General features: G+C 33.9%; 1 long non-coding RNA gene across 4 annotated transcripts; it reads left to right on the forward strand.

Annotated features, from left to right (window-relative positions):
- Nucleotides 1-6,640: 6,640 nt before the first annotated feature.
- On the forward strand, nucleotides 6,641-10,094 carry LOC113349648. Of its 4 annotated transcripts, XR_003360304.1 has the most exons (5): nucleotides 6,641-7,097; nucleotides 7,897-7,944; nucleotides 8,732-8,847; nucleotides 9,603-9,614; nucleotides 9,947-10,094. It is a non-coding gene; the product is annotated as an uncharacterized LOC113349648 (long non-coding RNA). The 4 variants fall into 4 exon arrangements; XR_003360303.1 differs by lacking the exons at nucleotides 9,603-9,614; nucleotides 9,947-10,094 and adding an exon at nucleotides 9,107-9,595 and having other exon boundaries at nucleotides 6,642-7,097; XR_003360302.1 differs by lacking the exon at nucleotides 9,603-9,614 and having other exon boundaries at nucleotides 6,647-7,097; nucleotides 9,947-10,031.
- Nucleotides 10,095-10,115: the final 21 nt, after the last annotated feature.

The following is a 10,115-nucleotide window of genomic DNA, read 5'->3' on the forward strand; positions in this document are numbered from 1 at the left end:
TTAGTATGTGGCAGAGAAGATACTTGTCCAAAGGTGATAGAATTATGCTTATAAAACATGTGCTTTCAAGGCTTCCTGTGTACTATTTGTCTCTCTTTCAATTGCCAACTTATATTGAGAAACAGATGGAAAAGATAATGAGACAATTCTTATGGGGCAGTGCTAATGAAAAAGCTAGGAAAGGGTGGGTTGGCTGGAAGAAGATGAATTTTCCAAAAGAAGGTGGTGGTGTTGGCATTAATAAATTAAGGCTTATGAACAAGTCTTTGCATGATAAATGGATCTGGAGATATGCAAAGAAGAAAAGGCACTATGGAGGAGAGTTGTTAATGATAAATTTGGAGGCAATGTCAAGGCTCTTCTACCCAGTATTTCTAATAAGACTGTTGGAAAAAGTTTATGGTTAGGAATTTTGAAGAGCAGAAGTATTGTGGAGTAGAATTCAACTATTCATGTGGGTAGTGGTGATAGGTGTCTTTTCTAGAAAGATACTTGGTTAAATGTCCATGCTCCAATCTTTTCTGCTTTGTACAAACTCAGTAGGTTGAAGGATGCAATTATACAGGAAATGATGGTTATGAATACTGGACTTAGCTGGAATTTTGCATTCTGTAAGGCTTTAAAAGATAGAGAATTGGAAGATATTGAACATGATTTATGAATTCAATATAGGGAGTGGTGGAGATCAAAGAGTATGGCAGAATGGCATCAAAGTTTTCTCAGTTGCAGAATGCTACAAAAGCTTGGAAGATGAAGGTTTGATCTTGTTTCCTCATAAATGTATATGGAATCCTAAAATTCCTCACAAGGTTGTCTTTTTTGTTTAGTCACTATGCTTTAATGGTGCTCCTACAATGGATACTTACAGATACACCATCATGGTTAATGGTTGTTTACTTTGCAAAAAAGTTGTAGCGCCCCCCAAGCTAGCAGCTGACTAATCCAAGAAATTAACTAAATAAAGAGGCACTACGAATATAATTCAAATACTTAAACATTCAATACAGAAATCTGCTACAAAATTTATCCCAGAACTAACCCCGCTCAGAATATATATACATGAACTTCTCTCAAATGATACATATACAATAGCAATTGATTTACAGATACAATAAGCAACATAATAAACATAGCAAAAGTTAACTAATTAACGAAGTCAACCCTTGTGGCTTTCGCTGCGCAACTCTGATCTGTCTCTGAAAACTGAAAGTGGGAATAATTAACATTTAACTTCTAAGTAATAAATAGTGAACAAGTCTCTGAGATACACAAACTCGAATATGGACAAGCTCTTTCTTCAAACAATGTATACTATTCGTGCTAACCACACTCATTAGCTATTGATATCACCAAGACCATGATGACCCATAATAAGCATAAAAGTTGAATTCATGTAGGTATAAATATGAAAGAGCATATCCTCACAGAAGTAAACAAACATGTATATGGACAAACTCCTTCTTCAAACAATGTATAATATTCGTGCTAACCACACTCATTAGCTATTGATATCACCAAGACCATGATGACTCACTCTAAGCATAAAAGCTAAATTCATGTAGATATAAATATGACGGAGCGTATCTTATATACCACACGTGGAAATTCCCATTTCCCATAACAATTCATATAACAAACAAACAATTCAAGTCCTTTCCAAACCATGGAAAGATTAACAGAATTATCATAATGCAATTTAAATAAAGCATGGAATGCATAGACAGACAACGCATGATTTGTTAAATATAAACTTTTGTAAAAGAAACAACAATGGTTACAAAAGAGTCAAATGTATTCCCACCTCTTTTGCTGACAAGCCACGCCTAACTCAAGATCCGCATACCACATGATCATACCACATGATCATCCTTTGAATCGATCGTTGTTAAATTAGATTAACTGTTAATCACACAAAAACTCTAAGATTTTAGCTAGAAGATTCACACAACAATCATAACACAAATTCATACAAGTTTCCAATTATGGGATAAGTGAAATACTAGTGGTTCTTCTATAACCTGGAATTTACTATTTTTAAATTATCCTACCTAGTATTATTTCCAAACTCCAGCTCCCCCGGCTCACCCTATAAAGGTATTCTCCCGTTTTCCTAATTCTTCTTCATTTCTAAGAACCTACTGATATTCATGGATTAGTAATTACTATGGCTACTTTAATTTAGAGAACTAAACATTCTGCTCCTTAACAGCCACCACAGTTGCCATTGCTACTATCATAAATTTTAACTTATAAATCATACACCGCTAGAATAAATACATGCGACGTACCAATTAACTCATTTATATGCATGGTTTAATTACTAAAAATAAGTCATCTTTCGAGTAATTATGAACAACTCTATCTAAAATTAAATACTAGACTTATGATGTGAACTCATAGGTACATCAACTATGTGATCAAAAGCAAAATACCAACCATAAATTCCTCAAGTGGAATGAAATTAAATAGCTATATACCTCACTTTAGGAGCACCTTTCTACTGATCGACACCATCTAAATAATCACCACTCTCAAGTTCATCAATTCCTCCACGGTAGAGGAGTATCCAACACTCTCCATAGATTCCTCTCAAACTTTAGTAAAATTACTATTGAATCACATATCACTTTCACTAACTATTCGTTCTAACAAGAATTTCATTTAGTCTTTCTTAAAAATCCACTCATGCACCTCTCCTAATTCTCTGTATTTCCTTCAAAGCCTAAAAACGAAAAAGATGATAACATATCTCATATCCACTAGCTATATTTATAAAATGTGAAAGCAAGTATACTAAGACACATGGAAGCAAAGGTGTCACATGCATGAACTATATTTTATTAATTTACTTTTCCTTAATGTATTACCTAATACATATTTAGTTAAGTAAGCATATTTATATTGACCCCATAGTAACAAAACGTCTTTTGTTCCTAAAGAATTACATTTGTAGTTACACCCTAACTACACCACCCGCTGTCACCACCATTACTTAATTACTAGGGGATAACCTCTTTAATAAAGGAAGGGATGGTCAACTATTTTTTTTTTACTTTAAGAGTCAGTAGTCAAGGTATGGTCATCGGCGACGATCAACGGAAAGTCGACTAAATTTGACTCCATCTTCTGAGACTCGTATCTTCATCGTTCGGAATCCGATAAACGCGTTCTTGTAGTCCATCTCGCATAATTGTTCGATACCTATCTAAGGGTACTAGTATCGTATCTAAATACTTGTTAGATTAATTTTTATTAATTATAATCTTTATTAAGTAATCGAATCGAGTCGATAACAGCTAAATCGTCACTTGACCGGTCTAATAACGTTGACTGGCTTGAAGGTCCTTACAAAAGCTCCAGAATCTAATCACCACATTTTCCTGCATTGTGAGTTTGCTAGAGAAATTTGGAACTACTTTCTGGGTTGTTACAATTTACAATGGATATTTCAGGAGAATGTTAGAGATACTATATGGGAATGGAGAAGAAAGAAGAGTTCAACCCTCAATATTAGAAGAAGACATTATACCATTTGTTATTTGGGGGGCACTGTAGTTGGAAAGGAATGCTAGGCATTTTAATGGAAGATACAAATATGTTGAGAAGAATAAGGAGTCGGTCAAGCTGTTTATTTTCAACTGGTGCACAGGAACTAGTATTTTCAAGGGTATTTCTTTGAATTCAGTTATTTATAACTGGGAAGCTATTATGCATTAAGCCTGGTTTTGGTGTAATTTTTTGTTTTTGCTGCAACTCTATTACAAATTTACAATTGAGTTTGCTTGTGTTTCCTTCCCCAGTTCAATTACCTTCTTGGTGATTTGACTGGTTTTTAATAAACTTTGCCCTTTTTGAGTCAATAAAAATTAAAAATAGGGTATATTAATTAAATACCCTTAGTTTTGGCATCCAATAAATATACCTTTATACAACAATAAAAACACCCATATCATTTAAAAACCTTATTCATTAAAATATAGATTACATTAATACCCTCACTTATAATTATTTTCATTTACAAACCTTATCCTTATCAATTAACAAAAAAATTTCTTATTTCACAGTCACTACCACCACCGCCATTCCACCACCACCAACACCGCCACCGCCACCGATCCACCACCACCATAACCACTACTAATATTTCACCACCACAACCACCACCATTATCATTGATGTCACCGCTGCTGCCGCCGCCGCCACTACCGCCGTCAAAATTTGGCGTCAACAACCGAAGTTGGTCCAAAAAATAAAAGTTCAAAAATAAGTTTACTAATACATATTCCAGTTCTTTTATTGTGTCAATAATCAACGTTGATCCCAATGAATGGGTCAACAACAAAAGTCGACCCCTTTAAGTGGGATCAACAATGGAATTTGATCCACAAAAAATGAGATCAACATATTTATATAAGTATGTTTCCTGTAAAAACCAATAAACCTGCAACCTGCAAACTGACTTATCCTTAAGAAGCACAAGAATAACATTCATAAAAACAAATTAGAATGTATGGCATAATTATACTAATCTAAGGAAATGTTGTCAACAACAGTAATTGATCCCATAAAAATAGTGTCAACAACAGGAGTTGATCCCATAAGTGGTGTCAAGAACAGTAGTTGATCACTTAAAAATGGTATCAACGGTAGAAGTTGATCCCATAAATTATCAATATCATGCATTGTTGGTGATTTCAGTACCTGATACATACATAATCCCCAATGTAGTAGTTCCCAAATCTGCTCCTGAAGCCAAAATAGTTGCAAAATAAGTCAATCTCCATTGTTGATTCCACCATCCCAACAAAAGCCACATCGAACAATAGGAGTCAGTAGGTGATCCCATAAAAATGTTGTCAACAACAGGAGTTGATCCCACAAATGGGATCAACAACGGTAGTTGATCCGCTGAAAAAGGCATCAACAACATGAGTTGATACACAACCAATGCTGTAATCACCACCACCACCCTCACTACTACAACAAAATCCACCACCACCACCTCAACAAAATCCCAGCTTCAGCAATTAACTCAACAGAAAAACATTGCTGCTACCAAAAAGATAAAAGAGAATAAATAAATAAAAATTACCTGCAAAAGTTCTGGTAGCAAAATCAACACCAATAGTTGATTTAGATTCCAAAACAGAACTGATTTCTCGTAAATCTCAAAAGAATACTAGATTTTCCAAAACCGGAATCTCCAGTCGATTCAACACGATCGATCTTCAATAGATGATCGAGAATTACTAGAAAACGATGGTGGTGGTAGAAATTAATAGTGATAGCAACGGAGATAAAGATGGTGGTATTAGTGCTTGTGGATGTGATTAAGATGATAGTGGTGGAGATTCAATTTTGAGATCAGAAATTAAAATAAATCATATGATTTTTCTTTAATATCTTACTAATATATCAGGGATACAATCTCAATGATAGATTAGCTGCTAATAATAGAGGACGTCTTGGTGGTGGTGGCAGCGATGGAGCTGGTGGTGGTAGTTGTAGAGGTACCGGTGGTGAGTTGAAGGAGAAGGAGAGAAGAAATAAACACGATTTCAGATTTGGAACTGAAGTGATTCGATCTGGTTTAGAAGAGAAAGGGTAAATATGGAAAGAACATAAATGGTTAATGGATCCCTGATGGGCTTTCGATGAAGATGGGTATTTTTTATTGGTGGAAATTTCTAAGTAACCCATGTTTGGTTTTTCTCTCTTCTAGAAACCTATCAATAAAATAATATATATCTATAACCCAAAACATAAAATGTACGGTCTAGATTACTAGATTTAGGTTGCATTTAGATTTTCACATTTTGTGTATGATTGAATTAACCTTTAGACATTACGAATTTGAAAAAATTAATAATTCAACTAATTTCACTTATTATCGGTCAACCAAGTAGTCATGGGATTATTTGTGGGCGTTTTTCATGGGGTAATTTCTCCATTTATCTTTCATTTATTTTAGGTCAATTTGTTACCATTATTTTAATCTATTCTGGTTAATTTCTGATTTTCTCACTATAGACACAGAAGCAAATATCCGATCACCATTAATAAGTTTACTATCACATTTGTTATCTATATTTTTGAAAGAGACAAAGAGAACCAGCAATACACAAGTGGGAATCAAACATGTCTTACTACGAATCCATGGATGGTATACGCCATCAATTATAGGTCACCCTTGCATATCTACAATGTTTTTGAAGCACTCTTTGTCATCAATATTCGATTTGATTGATTGAAAATGTTATTTAACTAACTGGATTTCAACACTGATTCTCATTTTTGTATAAAAATCTCTTTTAGGGCTTTCCTGATTGTATACCGGTGATAGTCATTATTATTCTAACTTTTGAAAATTGTGATTTTCACTAGCGATAATACGTTTATATCAAAATTATCACCATTGAAACTTCGTGAAAACTCGAAGTTTCACATGTCCTTTACCTGTGAAAATTAAAATTTTCAACTGTTGGTATTTTATTTGTGAAGAGTGCGATTTTCACCTGTCTGAGACTTGTGAAAATTCCAGTTTTCAAGGTTTTTTTTTAACTGATAATTGATATTATCAATTTATTGAAAATTAGAATATCACCAAGATCTCACGGGAAAACTTGAATTTTTATCACTGGGATTTTCTCCATTGTTGCTGATAATTAGAGTTTTTTTATTCATAATAAGTGATAAAACACCAAGGTGAACATAAGTATAATACAAAATATCCGGCCATAAGTTGTGATCTGTTTAAAACTCCGTATTAGACAAAATTGATATAAAAACCCCATATTTTTTATAAAGTTTAAATTAGATCATTCAAAATTTCTATTAATTCCATAACCACCCTCCCATGGTTTTTTATTCTTCTTTGTCGTCTCCCCCTCTTTTTGTTTCATTTCTTTTTTCCACCGCCTCCTCTTCTCCGACCATTAACAGCATCTCTTCTTCTTCCTTCCTCACCACCACCAAATCAACGACATTCTCCGTCCCTTTCTTTTTTTCCCACCACCAACAGTAGCACCTCATCCTTCTACTTTTTACCAACGTAAATAAAATACAGATCGAGAATGCGAATCAGGGAAAAGAAAAAGGTGAAATCAAATTAAATCTAGAGATTTGATTTAATTTTCGTGTAAGAATAATATAATTTTTCTTCCCAATCTATCTATTTTTGAAGTTAAATGTCAAAAAATTTGGTCACGAATTTCAATTGGTTTGTTGATTTGATGAATTAGATCTAGGGTATTGAAGAATGATGAAGATTCAAACTTGATTTTCGTTTTTTATTGTTTATAATCAATGAAATATCATATGGAGTCACCTTATGCTAGTTTTATTTAGTTGGTTTATTCCTGCATCAAATAAACATAACCTAGTGGATATCAAATTAAACACAAGATCACGACTATGATCTCTTTATTTGGTTGTTCCAATTTTATGTATCCACGAATACCGTGGGTATCTCGTATTTTCCAAAGTGATAATCGGGGTTTAACAGGTTCATTCAGGTGGAAATGTATGAGAGTATTCAAGCACTTGTAAAAAATGAGGATAATAGAAAATAAGTAGAGTTATATTTATTCGAAGAAGGATTATAACCATACAGTAGGTCACTTGGTAGTTTTGGTAATGAAAAAATACAACTACCATGCAAGCCATGATCTATTTTATGCATAAGAAGCCACGTTTTATTAGAAATTTGATCATCAACTTGATTATTCACTTATATGCAAATAAATCTAATATATTTCCAATATACTTATCTTCTTATATATATATATATATACACAAGCTCTTATTTTTGGTATTACTTTTATGTTTATTCCTATTAACTTTTGTGTCTAGTAACTTTTGTGCGTAATTGAGTACTGCTTTTTGCATTTTCTGCAGGTAGATTGGTAATTGGGTTGTACGGCCAGACTTTCCCCAAATTAGTTGGTATGTCCTTCATTTTATTTGTTACTTTAGTATCTTGATCCTAATGTGATGCATTTGATGTTGTATTTAAAGTTGCATCTAAGGAATCATAGTTTATTAATTTCATTGGTTGAGCTATTTTTGGAGAAAGTAAAGGCAACAAAAGGGTTGACTCCAGTTTATAATGTGAAAAATTGTTGAGGAAGTAAATGTTTATTTTATGTGAATTATATGTTGTGTAAATGTTAAATCAACCTTTTTGGTGATACGAAACCAATTTGGTTTCAACTAATTTTTGTCGATGAAACTATTCTTTTCGGTGATATGATTTTATTTGTTGCTGAAACCAGTTTTGATTTCATCAATTTTTATTTCCTTTTTCGAGCTTATGTCGATGAAACCAATCTTGTTGGTTATACTGTGAATAGATACCGAGAGTTAACTTAGGTATCATTTATGTGTGAATTGTAAGGAAGTAAACTAATGCAACAAGAAGGATGTTGCCGTGTAAAAGAAGTAAAGGCAACAATAAAGGTCGGCTTCCTTTTAAAATGTGAAAAAACTGTGAAGGAATTAAATGTTTTTATACTGTATAAATAGTAAGCTTATGTTGTTATTGTTAAAATAATTTCCCAACTATTCCATTTTGTTGAAACCAATTCTTGTTTCATCTAATTTTTGTTAGTTTTTGTGGACGAAACCAATCTTTTTGGTGATATGTTTTTTTTTTTTTTTTTGCTGAAACCAATTTTGGTTTCATCTAATTTTTATTTATTTTTTGTCAACCAAACTGATGTCATTGTGATAGTCGCGTTGGCATCGGTAGTGGTGGCGGCGTTGAGGATGTCGGTTGGCGGAGGCGATGGGGATGCTGGTGTTGGTGGTGGTGGTTGCGGTGCTAACAAAGGATGTAAAACCTCATTGGTAATATCTTATTTTATACCCTTATGATATTAGACGAGATGAGAATGTTGATTTTGTGTTTGATATTCAATGAGCTTGCAAAATGTTGATTATAAAGATTCACTTTCAGTTGGAACTCCTCCTCCTATCTCAATAAAGATAGTTATTTGATCACCTAGTTTTTGCGGTTTTTGAGTTTATGAATTGTGTGTGTCTCGACAATGGAATACATATACATAATGGATCAGGAACTTATTGATCTAGTTTGGAAAATGAATAGAGAAAATATGGTGAGAAAAGATGGAGAAATTTAAGAGGAAAATAAAATGCAACAAGGAATGCATGGCAGGTGAAATTTTTATCTAACCCCTCATTATATTTATCGTTTGTCATCCAAACATAGAAAGTAACACGGTGCAGGACACTTTACATATATAACAACAGTAAAATCTTCTCCATTTTTATATCTTTTTTTGTGATTATTTTAAAATGATGATAAGTTGCAGAATATGTATGTTGAATTATCTGGCGGAAACCAATTATGGTTTCATCTAATTTTTGCTAATTTTTTTCGGCGAAACCAATTCGTTGGTGATGCAATAATATTTTTTTTTGTTGAAACCAGTTTTGGTTTCATCTAATATGTACTTTTATGTCGACGAAACCAATCTTGTTGGTGATATTGTAATTTATGTTGAAACGAGTTTTGGTTGCTTTTAATTTTGAATTTCATTGCTTCTACTTGGTGGCGGTGGGCGGCAATGGGGGTGGTGCAGTTCATGGTGGTGGTAGGTTTCATCTTATTTTTGTTTCTTTTATGACGAAACCAAATTTTGGTTTCACTTGATTTTTTCCTAGTTTATTCGGCTGACTTGGATGTAGGCGTGTTTGGTTTCATAATTGAAGTTTATGTTGGTGAAATGTCAATACGTGGAAAAATGATGAAACCAATTTCGGTTTCATCTAGTTTTGGTGAAACCAATTTTGGTTTTATCATTTTTTTGTTTGGTTTCATCATTTTTTTCTCATTTTGTTGAATATTTGATCAATTAAATTCATTTTTTGTGGCGATGGCGGCTGGTTGGTGGTGGTGGTCGGCGATAATGGTGGTGTTGTTCAGCGACGGTAGTGGTCGTCGTCGGTGGTCTGTGGTGGTGGTCGGCGGCAGTGGTAGTGGCGCGACAGTGGTGGTGGTGGCACTGTGGTGGTTGGCAGCGATGGTGGCGGCGCCATGGTAGTTGTCGGTGGTGGTGACGCTGTGGTGGTTGGCGGTGGCGGTGGTGGTGGTG

Source organism: Papaver somniferum, chromosome 2 (genome assembly GCF_003573695.1).
Source record: "Papaver somniferum cultivar HN1 chromosome 2, ASM357369v1, whole genome shotgun sequence".
NCBI classification, from domain to species: domain Eukaryota; kingdom Viridiplantae; phylum Streptophyta; class Magnoliopsida; order Ranunculales; family Papaveraceae; genus Papaver; species Papaver somniferum.